The 24103-nt window shown below is 32.4% G+C and overlaps 1 pseudogene across 1 annotated transcript in view; it reads right to left on the bottom strand.

Annotated features, from left to right (window-relative positions):
• LOC143228686 (Krueppel-like factor 7) overlaps positions 1-24103 on the bottom strand; it is a 103913-nt pseudogene that overhangs the window by 12203 nt on the left and 67607 nt on the right. Inside the window, exons 5-6 of the transcript XR_013015413.1 lie at positions 22525-22843; positions 8340-8524 (exon numbers count right to left, since the gene is read on the bottom strand). The product of XR_013015413.1 is annotated as a Krueppel-like factor 7 (transcript). The remainder of the gene's footprint in view (positions 1-8339; positions 8525-22524; positions 22844-24103) is intronic.

The following is a 24103-nucleotide window of genomic DNA, read 5'->3' as shown; positions in this document are numbered from 1 at the left end:
TATTGCCTCATTAGATCTTGGCATTTTTGGTTATAAAGTTGTACAATGAAATATTAAACAATGATTGGTCTTATTGCTTCATTAAATCTTGGTGTTTAGTGATGGTGTACTATGAAATATTAAACAATGATTGACCTTATTGCTTCATTAAATCTTGGTATTTTTGGTTATAAAGTTGTACAATGAAATATTAAACAATTATTGACCTTATTGCTTCATAAAATATTGGTATTTTTGGTTTTAAGTTGTACTATGAAAATTAAACGATGATTGACCTTATTGCTTCATTAAATCTTGGTGTTTAGTTTTGAAGTTGTACAATGAAATATTAAACAGTTCATCTTGGTGTTTAGTGATGAAGTTGTACAATGAAATATTAAACAGTTCATCTTGGTGTTTAGTAATGACGTTGTACAATGAAATATTAAACAGTTCATCTTGGTGTTTAGTGATGAAGTTGTACAATGAAATATTAAACAGTTTATCTTGGTGTTTGGTTATGAAGTTGTACATTGAAATATTAAATAGTTCATCTTGGTGTTTGGTGATGACGTTGTACAATGAAATATTAAACAGTTCATCTTGGTGTTTAGTGATGAAGTTGTACAATGAAATATTAAACAGTTCATATTGGTGTTTGGTGATGAAGTTGTAAAATGAAATATTAAATAGTTCATCATGGTGTTTGGTTATGAAGTTGTACAATGAAATATTACACAGTTCATCTTGGTGTTTAGTGATGAAATTGTACAATGAAATATTAAATAGTTCATCTTGGTGTTTAGTAATGACGTTGTACAATGAAATATTAAACAGTTCTTTTGGTGTTTGGTTATGAGGGTGTACAATGAAATATTAAACAGTTCATCTTGGTGTTTAGTAATGAAGTTGTACAATGAAATATTAAACAGTTCATCTTGGTGTTTAGTGATGAAGTTGTACAATGAAATATTGAACAACGACTGACCTTATTGCTTCATTAAATCTTGGTGTTTAGTGATGAAGGTGTACAATGAAATATTAAACAATGATTCACCTTATTGCTTCATTAAATCTTGTTATTTTGGTTTTAATTTGTACTATGAAATATTAAACAGTGATTGACCTTATTGCTTTATTAAATCTTGATGTTTTTGGTTTTAAGTTGTACAATGAAATATTGAAAAATGACTGACCTTATTGCTTCATTAAATCTTGGTATTTAGTGATGAAGGTGTACTATGAAATATTAAACAATGATTGACCTTATTGCTTCATTAAATCTTGGTATTTTTTGGTTTTAAGTTGTACAATGAAATAGCAAGCAGTGATTGACATTATTGCTACATTAAACCTTGGTTTTAGTGATGAAGGTGTACGGTGAAATATGAAACAGTGATTGACCTTATTGCTTCATTAAATATTGGTGATTTTGGTTATAAAGTTGTACAATGAAATACTAAACAATGATTGACCTTATTGCTTTATTTGATCTTGGTATTTTTTTGTTATAAAGTTGTACTATGAAATATTAAACGATGATTGACCTTATTGCTTCATTAAGTCTTGGTGTTTTTTGGTTATAAAGTTGTACTATGAAATATTAAAGAATGATTGACTTTATTGCTTCATTAAATCTAGGTGTTTTTTGGTTATAAATTTGTACAATGAAATATTAAACAATGATTGACCTTATTGCTTCATTAAATATTGGTGTTTAGTTTTGAAGTTGTACTATGAAATATTAAACAATAATTGACCTTATTGCTTCATTAAATCTTGGCATTTTGGTTATAAAGTTGTACAATGAAATATTAAACAATGATTGATCTTATTGCTTCATTAAATCTTGCTGTTTAGTGATGGTGTACTATGAAGTATTAAACAATGATTGACCTTATTGCTACATTAAATCTTGGTGTTTTTGGTTATAAAGTTGTACCACGAAATATAAAACAATGATTGACCTTATTTCTTCATTAAATTTTGGTGTTTTTTGGTTTTAAGTTGTACAATGAAATATTAAACAATGATTGACCTTATTGCTTCATTAAATCTTGGTGTTTTTTTGGTTATAAAGTTGTACAATGAAATACTAAAAATGATTGACCTTATTGCTTCATTAAATCTTGGTATTTTTTTGTTATAAAGTTGTACTATGAAATATTAAACGATGATTGACCTTATTGCTTCACTAAGTCTTGGTGTTTTTGGTTATAAAGTTGTACTATGAAATATTAAAGAATGATTGACTTTATTGCTTCATTAAATCTAGGTGTTTTTTGGTTATAAATTTGTACAATGAAATATTAAACAATGATTGACCTTATTGCTTCATTAAATATTGGTGTTTAATTTTGAAGTTGTACAATGAAATATTAAACAATGATTGACCTTATTGCTTCATTAAATCTTGGTATTTTTGGTTTTTAAATTGTACTATGAAATATTAAACAGTGATTGACCTCATTGCTTCATTAAATCTTGGTGTTTTTTTGGTTGTTAACTTGTACAATGAAATATTGAAAAATGACTGACCTTATTGCTTCATTAAATCTTGGTATTTAGTGATGAAGGTGTACTATGAAATATTAAACAATGATTGACCTTATTGCTTCATTAAATCTTGGTATTTTTTTGGTTTTAAGTTGTACAATGAAATAGTAAACAGTTATTGACCTTATTGCTTCATTAAATCTTGGCGTTTTGTGGTTATAAAGTTGTACTATGAAATGTTAAACAATAATTCACCTTATTGCTTCATAAAATATTGGTGTTTTTGGTTATCAAGTTGTACAATTTAATATTAAACAATGATTGAACTTATTGCTTCATTAAATATTGGTGCTTTTAGGTTATAAAGTTGTACAATAAAATATTAAACAATGATTCACGTTATTGCTTCATTAAATCTTGGTGTTTAGTGATGAAGGTGTACAATGAAATATTAAACAATGACTGAACTTATTGCTTCATTAAATATTGGTGTTTTTTGGTTATAAAGTTGTACAATGAAATATTAAACAATGATTGACGTTATTGCTTCATTAAATCTTGCTATTTAGTAAAAGTTGTACTGTAAATATTAAACAATGATTGAAGTTATTGCTTCATTAAATCTTGGTATTTAGTGACGAAGTTGTACTATAAATATTAAACAATGATTGACGTTATTGCTTCATTAAATCTTGGTGTTGTTTGGCTTTTAAGTTGTACAATGAAATATTGAACAATGACTGACCTTATATATGCAAAACGGCTCATTTGGGTTGAGAAAATATTTTGCATAGAAGAGCGAACAACCTTATTGCTTCATTAAATCTTGGTATATTTTGGTTATAAAGTTGTACTATGAAATATTAAACAATAATTGACCTTATTGCTTCATTAAATCTTGGTGTTCTTTGGTTATAAAGTTGTACAATGAAATATTAAACAATGATTGACCTTATTGCTTCATTAAATCTTGGTGTTTAGTGATGCAGTTGTACGATGAAATATTAAAAAATGATTTATCTTATTGCTTTTGTAAATTTTCGTGTTTGTCTATGAAGTTGTGCAATGAAATTTAAAACTAATTGAACCTACTACTTCCATCAATAATGGTGTTTGGTTATAAAATAGTAAAATGAAATATTACAAAATGATTGACCTTATAACTTTATTACATTTGGTGTTTGGTTATGACGTTCTACAATGAAATCTTAAACAATGATTGTCCTTATTTCTTCATTAAATCTTGGCATTTTGGTTATAAAGTTGTACAATGAAATATTAAACAATGATTAATCATATTGCTTCATTAAATCTTGGTGTTTAGTGATGGTGTACTATGAAATATTAAACAATGATTGACCTTATTGCTTCATTAAGTTTTGGTGTTTTTTGGTTATAAAGTTGTACTATGAAATATTAAAGAATGATTGACTTTATTGCTTCATTAAATCTAGGTGTTTTTGGTTATAAATTTGTACAATGAAATATTAAGCAATGATTGACCTTATTGCTTCATTAAATATTGGTGTTTAGTTTTGAAGTTGTGCAATGAAATATTAAAGAGTTCATCTTGATGTTTAGTGATGAAGGTGTACTATGAAATATTAAACAATGATTGACCTTATTGCTTCATTAAATCTTGGTGTTTAGTGATGCAGTTGTACAATGAAATATTAAAAAAATTATTTATCTTATTGCTTTTGTAAATTTTTGTGTTTGTCTATGAAGTTGTGCAATGAAATTTAAAAGCTAATTGACCCTACTACTTCCATCAATAATGGTGTTTGGTAATAAAGTAGTGAAATGAAATATTACAAAATGATTGACCTTATAACTTTATTACATTTGGTGTTTGGTTATGACGTTCTACAATGAAATCTTAAACAATGATTGTCCTTATTGCCTCATTAGATCTTGGCATTTTGGTTATAAAGTTGTACAATGAAATATTAAACAATGATTGGTCTTATTGCTTCATTAAATCTTGGTGTTTAGTGATGGTGTACTATGAAATATTAAACAATGATTGACCTTATTGCTTCATTAAATCTTGGTATTTTTGGTTATAAAGTTGTACAATGAAATATTAAACAATTATTGACCTTATTGCTTCATAAAATATTGGTATTTTTGGTTTTTAAGTTGTACTATGAAAAATTAAACGATGATTGACCTTATTGCTTCATTAAATCTTGGTGTTTAGTTTTGAAGTTGTACAATGAAATATTAAACAGTTCATCTTGGTGTTTAGTGATGAAGTTGTACAATGAAATATTAAACAGTTCATCTTGGTGTTTAGTAATGACGTTGTACAATGAAATATTAAACAGTTCATCTTGGTGTTTAGTGATGAAGTTGTACAATGAAATATTAAACAGTTTATCTTGGTGTTTGGTTATGAAGTTGTACATTGAAATATTAAATAGTTCATCTTGGTGTTTGGTGATGACGTTGTACAATGAAATATTAAACAGTTCATCTTGGTGTTTAGTGATGAAGTTGTACAATGAAATATTAAACAGTTCATATTGGTGTTTGGTGATGAAGTTGTAAAATGAAATATTAAATAGTTCATCATGGTGTTTGGTTATGAAGTTGTACAATGAAATATTACACAGTTCATCTTGGTGTTTAGTGATGAAATTGTACAATGAAATATTAAATAGTTCATCTTGGTGTTTAGTAATGACGTTGTACAATGAAATATTAAACAGTTCTTTTTGGTGTTTGGTTATGAGGGTGTACAATGAAATATTAAACAGTTCATCTTGGTGTTTAGTAATGAAGTTGTACAATGAAATATTAAACAGTTCATCTTGGTGTTTAGTGATGAAGTTGTACAATGAAATATTAAACAGTTCATCTTGGTGTTTAGTAATGACGTTGTACAAAGAAATATTAAACAGTTCATCTTGGTGTTTAGTGATGAGTTTGTATAATGAAATATTAAACAGTTCATCTTGGTGTTTGGTGATGACGTTGTACAATGAAATATTAAACAGTTCATCTTGGTGTTTAGTGATGAAGTTGTACAATGAAATATTAAACAGTTTATCTTGGTGTTTGGTTATGAAGTTGTACATTGAAATATTAAATAGTTCATCTTGGTGTTTGGTTATGAAGTTGTACAATGAAATATTAAACAGTTCATCTTGGTGCTTGGTGATGAAGTTGTACAATGAAATATTAAATAGTTCATCTTGGTGTTTAGTAATGACGTTGTACAATGAAATATTAAACAGTTCATCTTGGTGTTTAGTGATGAAGTTGTACAATGAAATATTAAACAATTCATATTGGTGTTTGGTGATGAAGTTGTAAAATGAAATATTAAACAGTTCATCTTGGTGTTTGGTTATGAAGTTGTACAATGAAATATTACACAGTTCATCTTGGTGTTTAGTGATGAAATTGTACAATGAAATATTAAACAGTTCATCTTGGTGTTTGGTTATGAAGTTGTACAATGAAATATTAAACAGTTCATCTTGGTGTTTAGTGATGAAGTTGTACAATGAAATATTAAACAGTTCATCTTGGTGTTTAGTAATGACGTTGTACAATGAAATATTAAACAGTTCATCTTGGTGTTTAGTGATGAAGTTGTACAATGAAATATTAAACAGTTTATCTTGGTGTTTGGTTATGAAGTTGTACATTGAAATATTAAATAGTTCATCTTGGTGTTTAGTAATGACGTTGTACAATGAAATATTAAACAGTTCATCTTGGTGTTTAGTGATGAAGTTGTACAATGAAATATTAAACAGTTCATATTGGTGTTTGGTGATGAAGTTGTAAAATGAAATATTAAACAGTTCATCATGGTGTTTGGTTATGAAGTTGTACAATGAAATATTACACAGTTCATCTTGGTGTTTAGTGATGAAATTGTACAATGAAATATTAAACAGTTCATCTTGGTGTTTGGTTATGAAGTTGTACAATGAAATATTAAACAGTTCATTTTGGTGTTTAGTAATGAAGTTGTACAATGAAATATTAAACAGTTCATCTTGGTGTTTGGTTATGAAGTTCTACAATGAAATATCAAACAGTTCATCTTGGTGTTTATTGATGAAGTTGTATTATGAAATATTAAACAGTTCATCTTGGTGTTTAGTGATGAAGTTGTACAATGAAATATTAAACGGTTCATCTTGGTGTTTAGTAATGACGTTGTACAATGAAATATTAAACAGTTCATCTTGGTGTTTAGTAATGAAGTTGTACAATGAAATATTAAACAGTTCATCTTGGTGTTTGGTTATGAAGTTGTACAATGAAATATTAAACAGTTCATCTTGGTGTTTAGTGATGAAGTTGTACAATGAAATATTAAACAGTTCATCTTGGTGTTTAGTAATGACGTTGTACAATGAAATATTAAACAGTTCATCTTGGTGTTTAGTGATGAAGTTGTACAATGAAATATTAAACAGTTTATCTTGGTGTTTGGTTATGAAGTTGTACATTGAAATATTAAATAGTTCATCTTGGTGTTTAGTAATGACGTTGTACAATGAAATATTAAACAGTTCATCTTGGTGTTTAGTGATGAAGTTGTACAATGAAATATTAAACAGTTCATATTGGTGTTTGGTGATGAAGTTGTAAAATGAAATATTAAACAGTTCATCATGGTGTTTGGTTATGAAGTTGTACAATGAAATATTACACAGTTCATCTTGGTGTTTAGTGATGAAATTGTACAATGAAATATTAAACAGTTCATCTTGGTGTTTGGTTATGAAGTTGTACAATGAAATATTAAACAGTTCTTTTTGGTGTTTGGTTATGAGGGTGTACAATGAAATATTAAACAGTTCATCTTGGTGTTTAGTAATGAAGTTGTACAATGAAATATTAAACAGTTCTTCTTGGTGTTTAGTGATGAAGTTGTACAATGAAATATTAAACAGTTCATTTTGGTGTTTAGTAATGAAGTTGTACAATGAAATATTAAACAGTTCATCTTGGTGTTTGGTTATGAAGTTCTACAATGAAATATCAAACAGTTCATCTTGGTGTTTATTGATGAAGTTGTATTATGAAATATTAAACAGTTCATCTTGGTGTTTAGTGATGAAGTTGTACAATGAAATATTAAACGGTTCATCTTGGTGTTTAGTAATGACGTTGTACAATGAAATATTAAACAGTTCATCTTGGTGTTTAGTAATGAAGTTGTACAATGAAATATTAAACAGTTCTTCTTGGTGTTTGGTTATGAGGGTGTACAATGAAATATTAAACAGTTCATTTTGGTGTTTAGTGATGAAGTTGTACAATGAAATATTAAACAGTTCATCTTGGTGTTTGGTTATGAAGTTCTACAATGAAATATTAAACAGTTCATCTTGGTGTTTATTGATGAAGTTGTATTATGAAATATTAAACAGTTCATCTTGGTGTTTAGTGATGAAGTTGTACAATTAAATATTAAACGGTTCATCTTGGTGTTAGGTTTTGGAAGTTGTACAATGAAATATTAAACAGTTCATCTTGGTGTTTGGTTATGATGTTGTACAATGAAATATTGAACAGTTGATCTTTGTGTTTAGTGATGAAGTTGTACAATGAAATATTAAACGGTTCATCTTGGTGTTAGGTTTTGAAGTTGTACAATGAAATATTATATAAGGAGAGATAATTGGGAATCCAAGGAATAAGGAGTTTGGAAGATAATTAATTTTATCGAAGTTTTATAGTGAAACAAGTTGTAATTGAAGTCACATTTATACAAGTTTAATTAGTGTTATGTTAACAGTATATTGTAATATTACAACCTTGTGTATTTTTTTTATTGAGAGATTAAATTTCCCATACATGTCTTTTCACCAAGTAACAAGTGTTATACTCACCTTTATTGCGTGCCTAATGCCTCTTCATGTGAAGAGAAAGGTGATCTGAGCGTGAAAATGACCTTTGACATAGCTGGCACTTAAATGGTTTTGACCCGTATGTTTGCGGTAGTGACGGGTTAACTCGTCTGACCTCGCAAACTTCCACGTGCAACCTTCCCAGGTGCAGGTGTAGGGCTTCTCACCTGTAAAACAGGTAGTTCTATTTACAGTCAGTAAATACACAAGCTTAAATAAAATACGTTAATTTATTCATAGATATCTGCATTTTGTGTTAGTAGAAAAATGAAAACAATAAAGAACTTTAATTTTTATCCATTGTTTTAAGTTTATGGAAGACAATGAAACACCTTTAACCACAGAAGCTACAAATACACAAAATAAAATTAGATATTGCAGTAGTTTGTTTATGATAACAATGTATTCTGAGGTAACTAATCTAAATAGAATCGTGACATACTCTCGTCCCAGACTACACACGAGGCATTTCCGTTTTGCGAAGAGTTGGAGACGTCGCCTACTTGAAGTGTATGTCACACAAGCTACATTGCATTCTCACCTTTCCCAACGGCTTACTAGTGTCACTGTAAGATAAAGATCACCATAACCAGCCCAAGAAACCGAGAAAATAAACTTCATTGCAATGTATAGCAGGTGCAAGGTGACCACGTGACGTACTTACTTAGCCAACACAAGTCTTCCCCTGGAAGGTACTTATGATTGAGGTACAATATATCATTTTATTAACCTTAATATCCATATGTGGTATGAGGGCTGAATGTAGTTTTTCTACCTCAACTCTTGCATGCGATGGTGTTCACCCAAATTTTCACAAAAATATTAACCACGTGAATATTATTAGTGTTTCATCCACCTTTTATAAACTATTTATGTTTGTTGTGAGATCGCTAGTTACAAAGAAACAGTTGAAGTCCTTCCCTTCATTACGTTCCTAATTATAAGTTATTGCTTCGGTCTTCTATTTAGTTTACATAGAAAAGGTTCGGTTGTCATGCATTTAGTGAGTGTGGACCACCAGGTAATGAGATATATGGAAACAAGTCGATGATATTAGGGTTAGTGTACTAAAGAATCTTATTATCTGGGAAATATGTCGCTGTTGTAACACCAAGTTGAGAAGTCGAAACTATAAGAAAAACTCCGCCTTTATAATTCGGGATTTCAGAATATATATAGATTTAGATTCTACAAATTACATTTCAGTTATACACTCACATACGCACGACTAGAAAATCCATATTAAGACCCATAATAATTTATTTTATAGTTGAGAAACAACAAAGCGAGGGTTCACCATGAATCCCAAACAACAAGTGGTGACGTTGTCAATGAAGTTCAACAAACTGTACAAATGTTTGACAGAAACAAATCTTACTGGACTCAGAACACTGGCAAAGTCACTTTACTTGAACCACTATTTACCTTACGATGACGAGTTAATGATGGTTATTAACATCACGAAAGTCCACAGTATTTGAATGTTGCGTCCTTGCATGTTACCACAAGGAGCACGAATCTTAACCTACTGCAGTGGAAGCAGAACATTTAACGTGGTCATGTCACCTCTACACTTTCTTCTCTTCCCACGACTGGATGACCCGCTTAAGTCGTGACTACCGAACAACGACAATATAAACGTTAGGGTTAGATGGGGAGGGTGGTGCTCTAATTAGAGATAGATGATGTCAACGAACTGAACCCGTGAGAAACGAGACCGGTACTGGACTTGTGAAAGGTCAACATCTCGTGCTCCGTCTATTCTTTAATGGTGAATATGTAGGTTATCTCCACCCACAGGTAGCGTTGGCTAAAACACGCAGGAGATGAGTAAATAAAGACTGAACATTGCACGAACATATTGTACAAACATCGTCTTCCATTCTTATGTTAATAAACATCGATGAAACATTAATGAGAATGAAAAAACAAGTTCGTGCTCTCAAAGCTGTATACATGTCTTTGTTACTAGTCGAAAAGAACTGAGAATTTACAAGATATTAGGTACAAAAGTCACGTATCTTTCTAAGTTCTAAAATCTAAATTAAACGTTCAATAAGTATTACTTAGTATGTCCGTTCAGTAAGTATTCATGAAGAACTTATGGCTTATGTTAAACGATCAGTTTATTTATAAACACTTTGGAATCATGGTCAAGCTATCAATGTGTTTATAAACAGAGTTGGGGTCAAACCATCAGTATGTTTATAAACACATAAGTTGTTTAATGTGTTATGGCAAAAGCAACTAGGCTATCTGCACCACACAATCAATAAATAAGTAACAATACAAATATTATCAAGTGTAAACAGAAATGAAGTTAAAAGAAAAACAGTGGCCCAACTTCACATACAAATTTAAATAGAATTCAAAAGATCATTGGCCCTGAATACCTCAGAGTTACGTTTGGTACTACAAGTAACATATTTTGGTTTTCTCCACTAAACAATGTTTATATAGGGCTCAACTCAAACAATCCTTACACATTACTTCAAACCAAGTAATTTTAACAAATGCCATTTCTGTACAAAGAATTTAGTGACATTGTGGCAGGGTATGAACGTCTTCATGATATCAGTGGCACGTGATGACCTATTCACCTGTGACTGGTCTTGGGCACAGATGAACTACTCGTGACATGCACTGAGCGCACGACGTGTTTGTTCACCTAATGCAGGGTTACCGACTCATTCTTAAAAACTATCGTTATGTAAGCAAATGCATTCCTTACGAAAGGAACTTTTAAACTATATCAAAAATCTGGATTAGACGTGTGTCTTGTAAAAAAACAAACAAACAAAAAACAACCGAGAAACTGGGTTCAATAACAGTTGCGAGTCAAAATCATCTTTGGAAAAAAAACGAATTTTATATTCCACGTGATGCATTTCGTAAAGATGTACTGTTTAGTAATGTTTCTCACAAGAAGAGCTTTTACACCAGTTCAAGAGGTTGTTGTCTATTATAAATGGTTAATTCTAGGCTTATCCGGAAAATTTGATTTAACAAGTATTATTCACTACTGTGTATATGTTTAAAACTTTATGTAAAATATGTTTTAGTTTTCGCACGTAGCTTGACAAAGGATGTTTGTTTTTCGAATTTCGCACAAAGCTACTCGAGGGCTATCTGTGCTAGCCGTCCCTAATTTAGTAGTGTAAGACTAGAGGGAAGGCAGCTAGTCATCACCACCCACCGCCAACTCTTGGGCTACTCTTTTACCAACGAATAGTGCGATTGATCGTTACATTATAACGCCCCCACAGCTGAGAGGGCGAGCATGTTTGGCGCGACGGGGATGCGAACCCGCGACCCTCGGATTACGAGTCGCACGCCTTAACACGCTTGGCCATGCCGGACCTTCACAAAGAACTAGTTTTAAACTAATAATCACTTACGTTCCTGACCTACTGTTGTCTGGTCGAATAATCACTTCAGTTCGTGACCTACTGTTGTCTGGTCGAATAATGATGACACTCTTATTGTTCGCCCACAAAGTGCGGAGCGAACGAAAACCGTGAATCATCGGATTCATACTTCAGCAGTAAACCGGCAGGATATGCTTAAAACGTTTCTGTATTAGTGATTATTACTATAACTGATGTAGAACTTTAACCGGACATTAAGCTTTAAAGAAGTAATGTCTCGGTGTCGAGTTGAAATCTAACAGAAACACAATACAGATTGTGTCTGACAACGAAAACTCTCCACTATTTTAACGTGCATTGTCCACTATTTTAATGTGCATTGTTTGCACAATAAACACCTGTATTCCGAATTTCGGCTGACAAACCTGCTGATTGAATAACCCTCAACCATTGTTTCTATAGAAAAGAACTGTGTTAAGATAATGTTTGTAAGAAAAACTTTTAGTATGACATATATGGCAGATTAAAACTTAACATGGCACCAGATCATCGTTCATGTTTCTCATTATGGTCTACTTCATGTTTAATAAATCACATATTCACCAGGATCTCCTACATGTTTAAGTAATTATTATTTAAACCGGACATTCTTCTCACAAGGTTCAAATCAGTGTATATACTGTTCGTGTTTCGGTTACTTTCCTCACTGTATAGTGTTTCAGTGTATATACTGTTCTTGTTTTGGTTACTTTCTGTTCCTCACTGTATAGTGTTTCAGTGTATATACTGTTCTTGTTTCGGTTACTTTCCTCACTGTATAGTGTTTCAGTGTATATACTGTTCTTGTATCGGTTACTTTCCTCACTGTATAGTGTTTCAGTGTATATACTGTTCTTGTATCGGTTACTTTCCTCACTGTATAGTGTTTCAGTGTATATACTGTTCTTGTTTCGGTTACTTTCCTCACTGTATAGTGTTTCAGTGTATATACTGTTCTTGTTTCGGTTACTTTCCTCACTGTTTAGTGTTTCAGTGTATATACTGTTCTTGTTTTGGTTACTTTCCTCACTATATAGTGTTTCAGTGTATATACTGTTCTTGTTTCTGGTTACTTTCCTCACTGTATAGTGTTTCAGTGTATATACTGTTCTTGTATCGGTTACTTTCCTCACTGTATAGTGTTTCAGTGTATATACTGTTCTTGTATCGGTTACATTCCTCACTGTATAGTGTTTCAGTGTATATACTGTTCTTGTATCGGTTACTTTCCTCACTGTATAGTGTTTCAGTGTATATACTGTTCTTGTTTCGGTTACTTTCCTCACTGTATAGTGTTTCAGTGTATATACTGTTCTTGTTTCGGTTACTTTCCTCACTGTTTAGTGTTTCAGTGTATATACTGTTCTTGTTTTGGTTACTTTCCTCACTATATAGTGTTTCAGTGTATATACTGTTCTTGTTTCGGTTACTTTCCTCACTGTATAGTGTTTCAGTGTATATACTGTTCTTGTATCGGTTACTTTCCTCACTGTATAGTGTTTCAGTGTATATACTGTTCTTGTTTCGGTTACTTTCCTCACTGTATAGTGTTTCAGTGTATATACTGTTCTTGTATCGGTTACTTTCCTCACTGTATAGTGTTTCAGTGTATATACTGTTCTTGTTTCGGTTACATTCCTCACTGTATAGTGTTTCAGTGTATATACTGTTCTTGTTTCGGTTACTTTCCTCACTGTATAGCGTTTCAGTGTATATACTGTTCTTGTTTCGGTTACTTTCCTCACTGTATAGTGTTTCAGTGTATATACTGTTCTTGTTTCGGTTACTTTCCTCACTGTATAGTGTTTCAGTGTATATACTGTTCTTGTTTCGGTTACTTTCCTCACTGTATAGTGTTTCAGTGTATATACTGTTCTTGTATCGGTTACTTTCCTCACTGTATAGTGTTTCAGTGTATATACTGTTCTTGTTTCGGTTACTTTCCCTCACTGTATAGTGTTTCAGTGTATATACTGTTCTTGTTTCGGTTACTTTCCTCACTGTATAGTGTTTCAGTGTATATACTGTTCTTGTATCGGTTACTTTCCTCACTGTATAGTGTTTCAGTGTATATACTGTTCTTGTTTCGGTTACTTTCCTCACTGTATAGTGTTTCAGTGTATATACTGTTCTTGTATCGGTTACTTTCCTCACTGTATAGTGTTTCAGTGTATATACTGTTCTTGTTTCGGTTACTTTCTGTTCCTCACTGTATAGTGTTTCAGTGTATATACTGTTCTTGTTTCGGTTACATTCCTCACTGTATAGTGTTTCAGTGTATATACTGTTCTTGTTTCGGTTACTTTCCTCACTGTATAGTGTTTCAGTGTATATACTGTTCTTGTTTCGGTTACTTTCCTCACTGTATAGTGTTTCAGTGTATATATTGTTCTTGTTTCGGTTACTTTCCTCACTGTATAGTGTTTCAGTGTATATACTGTTCTTGTATCGGTTACTTTCCTCACTGTATAGTGTTTCAGTGTATATACTGTTCTTGTATCGGTTACTTTCCTCACTGTATAGTGTTTCAGTGTATATACTGTTCTTGTATCGGTTACTTTCCTCACTCTATAGTGTTTCAGTGTATATACTGTTCTTGTTTCGGTTACTTTCCCTCACTGTATAGTGTTTCAGTGTATATACTGTTCTTGTATCGGTTACTTTCCCTCACTGTATAGTGTTTCAGTGTATATACTGTTCTTGTTTCGGTTACTTTCCTCACTGTATAGTGTTTCAGTGTATATACTGTTCTTGTATCGGTTACTTTCTGTTCCTCACCGTATAGTGTTTCAGTATATATACTGTTCTTGTTTCGGTTACTTTCCTCACTGTATAGTGTTTCAGTGTATATACTGTTCTTGTATATACTTATGGTAGTCAACCTATTTTGAAAATTCCTCAGTAACAGAAGAAACCTCCACATTGGACTAAAGACAGACATTTAGAAGCGTGACCAGATAACATTAAAATCTTACATTTTACATCGCCTGGAGGCAAAGATGAAAGGCCTTGCTCGAGAGCCGAGACAAAACAAACAGAAATCCTTGTTGCTTCTGGCATTGAATGAAAAATATTACTTAAGTTCACCAGGAAACTGACACTGTGGCTCAAATCTTTTCAATTGGTCACGTGTTTCAGTTATGTGGTAGTTGATTGGTTTAGCTGCTGCAGCACGATTTATTGAAGAGATTGTTTTATCCCTCTAGTAAGACGAGTCTTGTTCGGTTAGGACTTTATGGGACTTGCATCTCATCAGAAAGGTGAACGCATTCCTTTAACCTATCCTAATTCCGGTGTCTAAGTACAGATTAAGCTTAACCCGGAAGTTATACATATAAAGCGAGAATGTTGTTTGATTTCTCTAGAAAAACGTTTCACACTCAAGAAACTACGGTTTCATTATATTTTTTTTCGTCGTTTCCAAATCAACCAATAATCCTATTGTTCAACAGTGTGGCTATTATAAATAATAATAAGATGAAAAAATGTTATTTTTCAAAGAGAAATACGAGGTTTAAGGTTCGAAAACAAAAGGAAAGTTCGCTTTCCATAACACGTTTAGTAGCAAGTGTTTTATATGTGCAGTAACAATGATGTTTATTAAGATAATTTAACTGGAAAACAAACAGGAAATTCAGATTAATATTCTTCAATATCTTGTACTTAGGACACGTTACGAAGTCAGTTTATAATTACTTTTCCACAACTAGTTTCTAGCACACATTACGGTTACTAATTTGCTGACGTCTCCAGTTTGGTGCTTTATACACGTGATGGGGACTCCCCATTGAACTTAACTCACCACATGAATGTTATGAAAAAGGTTATATAGGTTTTACTGATTTTAGGACAGGTTGTTCAAGTGTGTTAACTGTTACATCTAAGGATTTTATACATAGTTCATCATGTTGTTACAGTAGTACGCATAGTTCATCACGTTATTACAGTAGTACGCATAGTTCATCATGTTATTACTGCAGTACGCATAGTTCATCACGATATTACAGTAGTACGCATAGTTCATCATGTTGTTACAGTAGTACGCATAGTTCATCACGTTATTACAGTAGTACGCATAGTTCATCACGTTATTACAGTAGTACGCATAGTTCATCATGTTGTTACAGTAGTACGCATAGTTCATCACGTTATTACAGTAGTACGCATAGTTCATCATGTCGTTACAGTAGTACGCATAGTTCATCATGTCATTACAGTAGTACGCATAGTTCATCATGTTGTTACAGTAGTACGCATAGTTCATCATGTCATTACAGTAGTCCGCATACTTCATCACGTTATTACGGTAGTACGCATAGTTCATCACGTTAATACGTTAGTATACATGGTTCATAACGTTAATACGTTAGTATACATGGTTCATCATGTTATCATCACTATTTTCTCTAGTGTTTTAAACATCTGAACTGGTTCTACTGTTACGGTGTTGTCATCACTATTTCAGTATTTTTTCTAGTGTTTTGAACTCCTGAACTGGTTCTCTTGTTACAGTGTTGCCATCACTATTTTCTCTTGTGTTTTGAGCTCCTGAACTGGTTCTCTTGTTACAGTGTTGTCATCACTATTTTCTCTAGTGTTTTGAACTCCTAAACTGGTTCTCTTGTTACAGTGTTATTATCACTGTTTTCTCTGATGTTTTGAACTCCTCAACTGGTTCTCTTGTTACAGTATTGTCATCACAATTTTCTTTAGTGTTTTAAACATCTGAACTGGTTCTATTGTTACAGTGTTGTCATCACTATTTCAGTATTTTTTCTAGTGTTTTGAACTCCTAAACTGGTTCTCTTGTTACAGTGTTATTATCACTGTTTTCTCTGATGTTTTGAACTCCTGAACTGGTTCACTTGTTACAGTATTGTCATCACAATTTTCTTTAGTGTTTTAAACATCTGAACTGGTTCTATTGTTACAGTGTTGTCATCACTATTTCAGTATTTTCTATAGTGTTTTGAACTCCTGAACTGGTTCTCTTGTTAGAGTGTTGTCATCACTATTTCAGTATTTTCTCTAGTGTTTTGAACTCCTGAACTGGTTCTCTTGTTAGAGTGTTGTCATCACTGTTTTCTCTAGTGTTTTGAACTACTGGACTAGTTCTCTTGTTACAGTATTGTCATCACAATTTCTCTAGTGTTTTAAACATCTGAACTGGTTCTATTGTTACAGTGTTGTCATCACTATTTCAGTATTTTTTCTAGTGTTTTGAACTCCTAAACTGGTTCTCTTGTTACAGTGTTGTCATCGCTATTTTCTTTAGTGTTTTGAACTCATGAACTGGTTCTCTTGTTACAGTGTTGTCATCACTATTTTCTCTAGTGTTTTGAACTCATGAACTGGTTCTCTTGTTACAGTGTTGTCATCACTATTTTCTCTAGTGTTTTGAACTCCTGAACTGGTTCTCTTGTTACAGTGTTGTCATCGCTATTTTCTCTAGTGTTTTGAACTCATGAACTGGTTCTCTTGTTACAGTGTTGTCATCACTATTTTCTCTAGTGTTTTGAACTCATGAACTGGTTCTCTTGTTACAGTGTTGTCATCACTATTTTCTCTAGTGTTTTGAACTCCTGAACTGGTTCTCTTGTTACAGTGTTGTCATCACAGTTTTATCTAGTGTTAAACATCTGAACTGGTTCTATTGTTACAGTGTTGTCATCACTATTTCAGTATTTTTCTAGTGTTTTGAACTCCTGAACTGGTTCTCTTGTTACAGTGTTATTATCACTGTTTTCTCTCGTGTTTTGAACTCCTGAACTGGTTCTCTTGTTACAGTGTTGTCATCACTATTTTCTCTTGTGTTTTGAACTCCTGAACTGGTTCTCTTGTTACATTGTTGTCATCACTATTTTCTCTAGTGTTTTGAACTCCTAAACTGGTTCTCTTGTTACAGTGTTATTATCACTGTTTTCTCTGATGTTTTGAACTCCTGAACTGGTTCTCTTGTTACAGTATTGTCATCACAATTTTCTCTAGTGTTTTAAACATCTGAACTGGTTCTATTGTTACAGTGTTGTCATCACTATTTCAGTATTTTCTCTAGTGTTTTGAACTCCTGAACTGGTTCTCTTGTTAGAGTGTTGTCATCACTATTTTCTCTCGTGTTTTGAACTCCTAAACTGGTTCTCTTGTTACAGTGTTATTATCACTGTTTTCTCTAGTGTTTTGAACTCCTGGACTAGTTCTCTTGTTACAGTATTGTCATCACAATTTCTCTAGTGTTTTGAACTCCTAAACTGGTTCTCTTGTTACAGTGTTGTCATCACTATTTTCTCTAGTGTTTTGAACTCCTAAACTGGTTCTCTTGTTACAGAGTTGTCATCACTATTTTCTATAGTGTTTTGAACTCATGAACTAGTTCTCTTGTTATAGTGTTGTCATCATTATTTTCTTTAGTGTTTTGAACTCATGAACTAGTTCTCTTGTTATAGTGTTGTCATCATTATTTTCTTTAGTGTTTTGAACTCATGAACTGGTTCTCTTGTTACAGTGTTGTCATCACTATTTTCTCTAGTGTTTTGAACTCCTGAACTGGTTCTCTTGTTACAGTGTTGTCATCACTATTTTCTCTAGTGTTTTGAACTCCTGAACTGGTTCTCTTGTTACAGTGTTATCATCACTATTTTCTCTAGTGTTTTGAACTCCTGAACTGGTTCTCTTGTTACAGTGTTATGATCACTATTTTCTCTAATGTTTTGAACTCATGAACTGGTACTCTTGTTACAGTGTTGTCATCACTATTTTCTTTAGTGTTTTGATCTCTAGATCCTATTGTATCACTATAGTGATGTCATCTCCAAATCAATACTTTCTTTAACATAGTATATATTCAGTACCTGTTGTTCTGCTTTAATGTTGTTATACATTTTCTCTTGTGTTATTTTCTCCAAAACCTGCTTTCTTGCTACTTTAATGTTGTGTCTATATTTAGTGTTCTCTCTACTGAGCTATTTTCAGAACCAATTCTTATTTCAATGATACCTGTTCACTGCTTGTCTACAACCAGAATAAGCATCCAGGCAGTCATGATAAGGAACATTTCAAGTCAGTATATTTTGAAAATGATATTTCTGTTTATTAAAGGTTATTTGGTCCAGACAAAAAAGTGTTTGTAACCAAGCATACTTGTAGATAACATATCTCATGAAAACAAAGAACTTCATATCATATGTCATTTTTATTGAAATTTTTCATTCCTAGTATTTTGAAATGTTGAAGCTGTTTGGCTGTTATCATAAGTCCAGTTATATTTGAACAACATAATTTTGTTGTTCAAATATAACAACATAGTGTTAATGCAATGTATACAATTTCTCACCTGTTTGTGTTCTCTTGTTACAGTGTTGTCATCAATGTGTTCTCTTATTACAGTGTTGTCATCAATGTGTTCTCTTATTACAGTGTTGTCATCAGTGTGTATAATTTCTCACCTGTATGTGTTCTTTTGTTACAGTGTTGTCGTCAATGTGTATAATTTCTCACCTGTATGTGTTCTCTTGTTACAGTGTTGTCATCAATGTATATAATTTCTCACCTGTATGTGTTCTATTGTTACAGTGTTGTCATCAGTGTGTATAATTTCTCACCTGTATGTGTTCTCTTGTTACAGTGTTGTCGTCAATGTGTATAATTTCTCACCTGTATGTGTTCTCTTATTACAGTGTTGTCATCAGTGTGTATAATTTCTCACCTGTATGTGTTCTCTTGTTACAGTGTTGTCAGTCAATGTGTATAATTTCTCACCTGTATGTGTTCTCTTGTTACAGTGTTGTCAGCAATGTGTATAATTTCTCACCTGTATGTGTTCTATTGTTACAGTGTTGTCATCAGTGTGTATAATTTCTCACCTGTATGTGTTCTCTTGTTACAGTGTTGTCGTCAATGTGTATAATTTCTCACCTGTTTGTGTTCTCTTGTTACAGTGTTGTCATCAGTGTGTATAATTTCTCACCTGTATGTGTTCTCTTGTTACAGTGTTGTTGTCAATGTGTATAATTTCTCACCTGTATGTGTTCTCTTGTTACAGTGTTGTCAGCAGTGTGTATAATTTCTCACCTGTATGTGTTCTCTTGTTACAGTGTTGTCATCAGTGTGTATAATTTCTCACCTGTATGTGTTCTCTTGTTACAGTGTTGTCATCAGTGTGTATAATTTCTCACCTGTATGTGTTCTCTTGTTACAGTGTTGTCATCAGTGTGTATAATTTCTCACTTGTATGTGTTCTCTTGTTACAGTGTTGTCATCAGTGTGTATAATTTCTCACCTGTATGTGTTCTATTGTTACAGTGTTGTCATCAGTGTGTATAATTTCTCACCTGTATGTGTTCTCTTGTAACAGTGTTGTCGTCAATGTGTATAATTTCTCACCTGTATGTGTTCTCTTGTAATAGTTTTGTCATCAATGTGTATAATTTCTCACCTGTATGTGTTCTCTTGTTACAGTGTTGTCATCAGTGTGTATAATTTCTCACCTGTATGTGTTCTCTTGTAACAGTGTTGTCGTCAATGTGTATAATTCTCACCTGTATGTGTTCTCTTGTTACAGTGTTGTCATCAATGTGTATAATTTCTCACCTGTATGTGTTCTCTTGTTACAGTGTTGTCAGCAGTGTGTATAATTTCTCACCTGTATGTGTTCTCTTGTTACAGTGTTGTCATCAATGTGTTCTCTTGTAACAGTGTTGTCGTCAATGTGTATAATTTCTCACCTGTATGTGTTCTCTTGTAACAGTGTTGTCATCAATGTGTATACTTTCTCACCTGTATGTGTTCTCTTGTTACAGTGTTATCATCAATGTGTATAATTTCTCACCTGTATGTGTTCTCTTGTTACAGTGTTATCATCAATGTGTATAATTTCTCACCTGTATGTGTTCTCTTGTTACAGTGTTGTCATCAATGTGTATAATTTCTCACCTGTATGTGTTCTCTTGTTACAGTGTTGTCATCAATGTGTATAATTTCTCACCTGTATGTGTTCTCTTGTTACAGTGTTGTCATCAATGTGTATAATTTCTCACCTGTATGTGTTCTATTGTTACAGTGTTGTCATCAGTGTGTATAATTTCTCACCTGTATGTGTTATATTGTTACAGTGTTGTTATCAGTGTGTATAATTTCTCACCTGTATGTGTTCTCTTGTTACAGTGTTGTCATCAATGTGTTCTCTTGTAACAGTGTTGTCGTCCAGTGTGTATAATTTCTCACCTGTATGTGTTCTCTTGTAACAGTGTTGTCGTCAATGTGTATACTTTCTCACCTGTATGTGTTCTCTTGTTACAGTGTTGTCGTCAATGTGTATACTTTCTCACCTGTATGTGTTCTCTTGTTACAGTGTTGTCATCAATGTGTATAATTTCTCACCTGTATGTGTTCTCTTGTTACAGTGTTGTCATCAATGTGTATAATTTCTCACCTGTATGTGTTCTCTTGTTACAGTGTTGTCATCAGTGTGTATAGTTTCTCATCTGTATGTGTTCTCTTGTTACAGTATTGTCGTCAATGTGTATAATTTCTCACCTGTATGTGTTCTATTGTTACAGTGTTGTCATCAGTGTGTATAATTTCTCACCTGTATGTGTACTCTTGTTACAGTGTTGTCATCAGTGTGTATAATTTCTCACCTGTATGTGTACTCTTGTTACAGTGTTGTCATCAATGTGTATAATTTCTCACCTGTATGTGTTCTCTTGTTACAGTGTTGTCATCAGTGTGCATAGTTTCTCATCTGTATGTGTTCTCTTGTTACAGTGTTGTCAGTCAATGTGTTCTCTTGTAACAGTATTGTCAGTCAATGTGTATAATTTCTCACCTGTATGTGTTCTCTTGTTACAGTGTTGTCGTCAATGTGTATAATTTCTCACCTGTATGTGTTCTCTTGTAACTGTTGTCGTCAATGTGTATACTTTCTCACCTGTATGCGTTCTATTGTTACAGTGTTGTCATCAATGTGTATAATTTCTCACCTGTATGTGTTCTCTTGTTACAGTGTTGTCATCAATGTGTATAATTTCTCACCTGTATGTGTTCTCTTGTAACAGTGTTGTCGTCAATGTGTATAATTTCTCACCTGTATGTGTTCTCTTGTTACAGTGTTATCATCAATGTGTATAATTTCTCACCTGTATGTGTTCTATTGTTACAGTGTTGTCATCAGTGTGTATAATTTCTCACCTGTATGTGTTCTATTGTTACAGTGTTGTCATCAGTGTGTATAATTTCTCACCTGTATGTGTTCTCTTGTTACAGTGTTGTCAGCAGTGTGTATAATTTCTCACCTGTATGTGTTCTCTTGTTACAGTATTGTCATCAGTGTGTATAATTTCTCACTTGTATGTGTTCTCTTGTTACAGTGTTGTCATCAGTGTGTATAAATTCTCACCTGTATGTGTTCTCTTGTTACGGTGTTGTAGATCAATGTGTATAATTTCTCACCTGTATGTGTTCTCTTGTTACAGTGTTGTCAGTCAATGTGTATAATTTCTCACCTGTATGTGTTCTCTTGTTTCAGTGTTGTAGATCAATGTGTATAATTTCTCACCTGTATGTGTTCTCTTGTTACAGTGTTGTCATCAGTGTGTATAATTTCTCACCTGTATGTGTTCTCTTGTTACAGTGTTGTCATCAGTGTGTATAATTTCTCACCTGTATGTGTTCTCTTGTTACAGTGTTGTCATCAGTGTGTATAATTTCTCACCTGTATGTGTTCTCTTGTTACAGTGTTGTCGTCAATGTGTATAATTTCTCACCTGTATGTGTTCTCTTGTGCGCCTTCAAGTGAGAACTTTTAGTGTAAACCTTTTCACATCCTTCAAAGTCACATTTATGAACTTTCCGCCTCAAAGACTTTCTGAATACATGTCTGTCTGGGAAAGGGCCAAGGCTGAAGACCCGTTCACAAAAGTGGTGCTGTTAACGGAACTTAATAGTGAAGAAACAGTCACGTGCATAGGTGTCACTGCTGGGTGTGATGCCCGGCTGTGTGCCAAGATCCCATTTTGTAGAATTCCATTTACTCCAGAGGGTTCTGTTACACTTGATCTTTTTGGTAGGTGATTTGTCAGAGCTCTGCAAGAGAAAAATATAATCCTTTACAGATACTTCTAAGCAAATCATCTTAATATTTTCATGAAACTTAGTTCATCCAGTAATCATAAGCCACCTGTAGCTTATTATTTTGAAGAAGAACATCTCATTCTTACATTTGTAGCTATACAACTTAAATAATAATTATAACACATCACACAGAGTTTTAACATGTCCATTACTGAGAATTTTTACCAAGAACACCAACTGACATCAACAATAAAAGTAGCATTCAGGCAAACATATTAACGGTGTCTACTGTACAATACTAAAAAACAAAACATTTAATAATGGTGTCTACTACACAATACTAAAAAAACATTTAATAATGGTGTCTCCTGCACAATACGAAAAAACAACATTTAATAATGGTGTCTGCTACACAATACTAAAAAACATTTAATAATATCGTCTGCTACACAATACTAAAAAACAACATTTAATAATGGCGTCTGCTACACAATACTAAAAAACAACATTTAATAATGGCGTCTGCTACACAATACTAAAAAAACAACATTTAATAATGGCGTCTGCTACACAAAACTAAAAAAACAACATTTAATAATGGCGTCTGCTACACAATACTAAAATCATTTAATAATGGTGTCTGCTACACAATACTAAAAAACAACATTTAATAATGGTTGTCTGCTACACAATACTAAAAAACATTTAATAATGGTGTCTGCTACACAATACTAAAAAACATTTAATAATGGTGTCTACTACACAATACTAAAAAACATTTAATAATGGTGTCTACTACACAATACTAAAAAACATTTAATAATGGTGTCTACTACACAATACTAAAAACGTTTAATAATGGTGTCTACTACACAATACTAAAATCATTTAATAATGGTGTCTACTACACAATACTAAAAACATTTTAATAATGGTGTCTGCTACACAATACTAAAAACATTTAATAATGGTGTCTACTACACAATACTAAAAACTAAAAAAACAACATTTAATAATGGTGTCTACTATACAATACTAAAAACAAAAAACAACATATAATAATGGTGTCTACTATACAATACTAAAAAAACAAACAACATTTAATAATGGCGTCTACTATACAATACTAAAAAACAAACAACTTTTAATAATGGCGTCTACTACATAACACTAAAAAACAGAAAACATTTAATAATGGTGTCTACTACACAATACTAAAAACATTTAATAATGATGTCTACTTCACAATACTAAAAAACATTTAATAATGGT

The sequence above is a fragment of the Tachypleus tridentatus genome, chromosome 10 (genome assembly GCF_004210375.1).
Source record: "Tachypleus tridentatus isolate NWPU-2018 chromosome 10, ASM421037v1, whole genome shotgun sequence".
NCBI classification, from domain to species: Eukaryota; Metazoa; Arthropoda; class Merostomata; order Xiphosura; family Limulidae; genus Tachypleus; species Tachypleus tridentatus.
The sequence above is the reverse complement of the archived record's forward strand: the minus strand, read 5'-3'. Positions and strand labels throughout refer to the sequence as shown.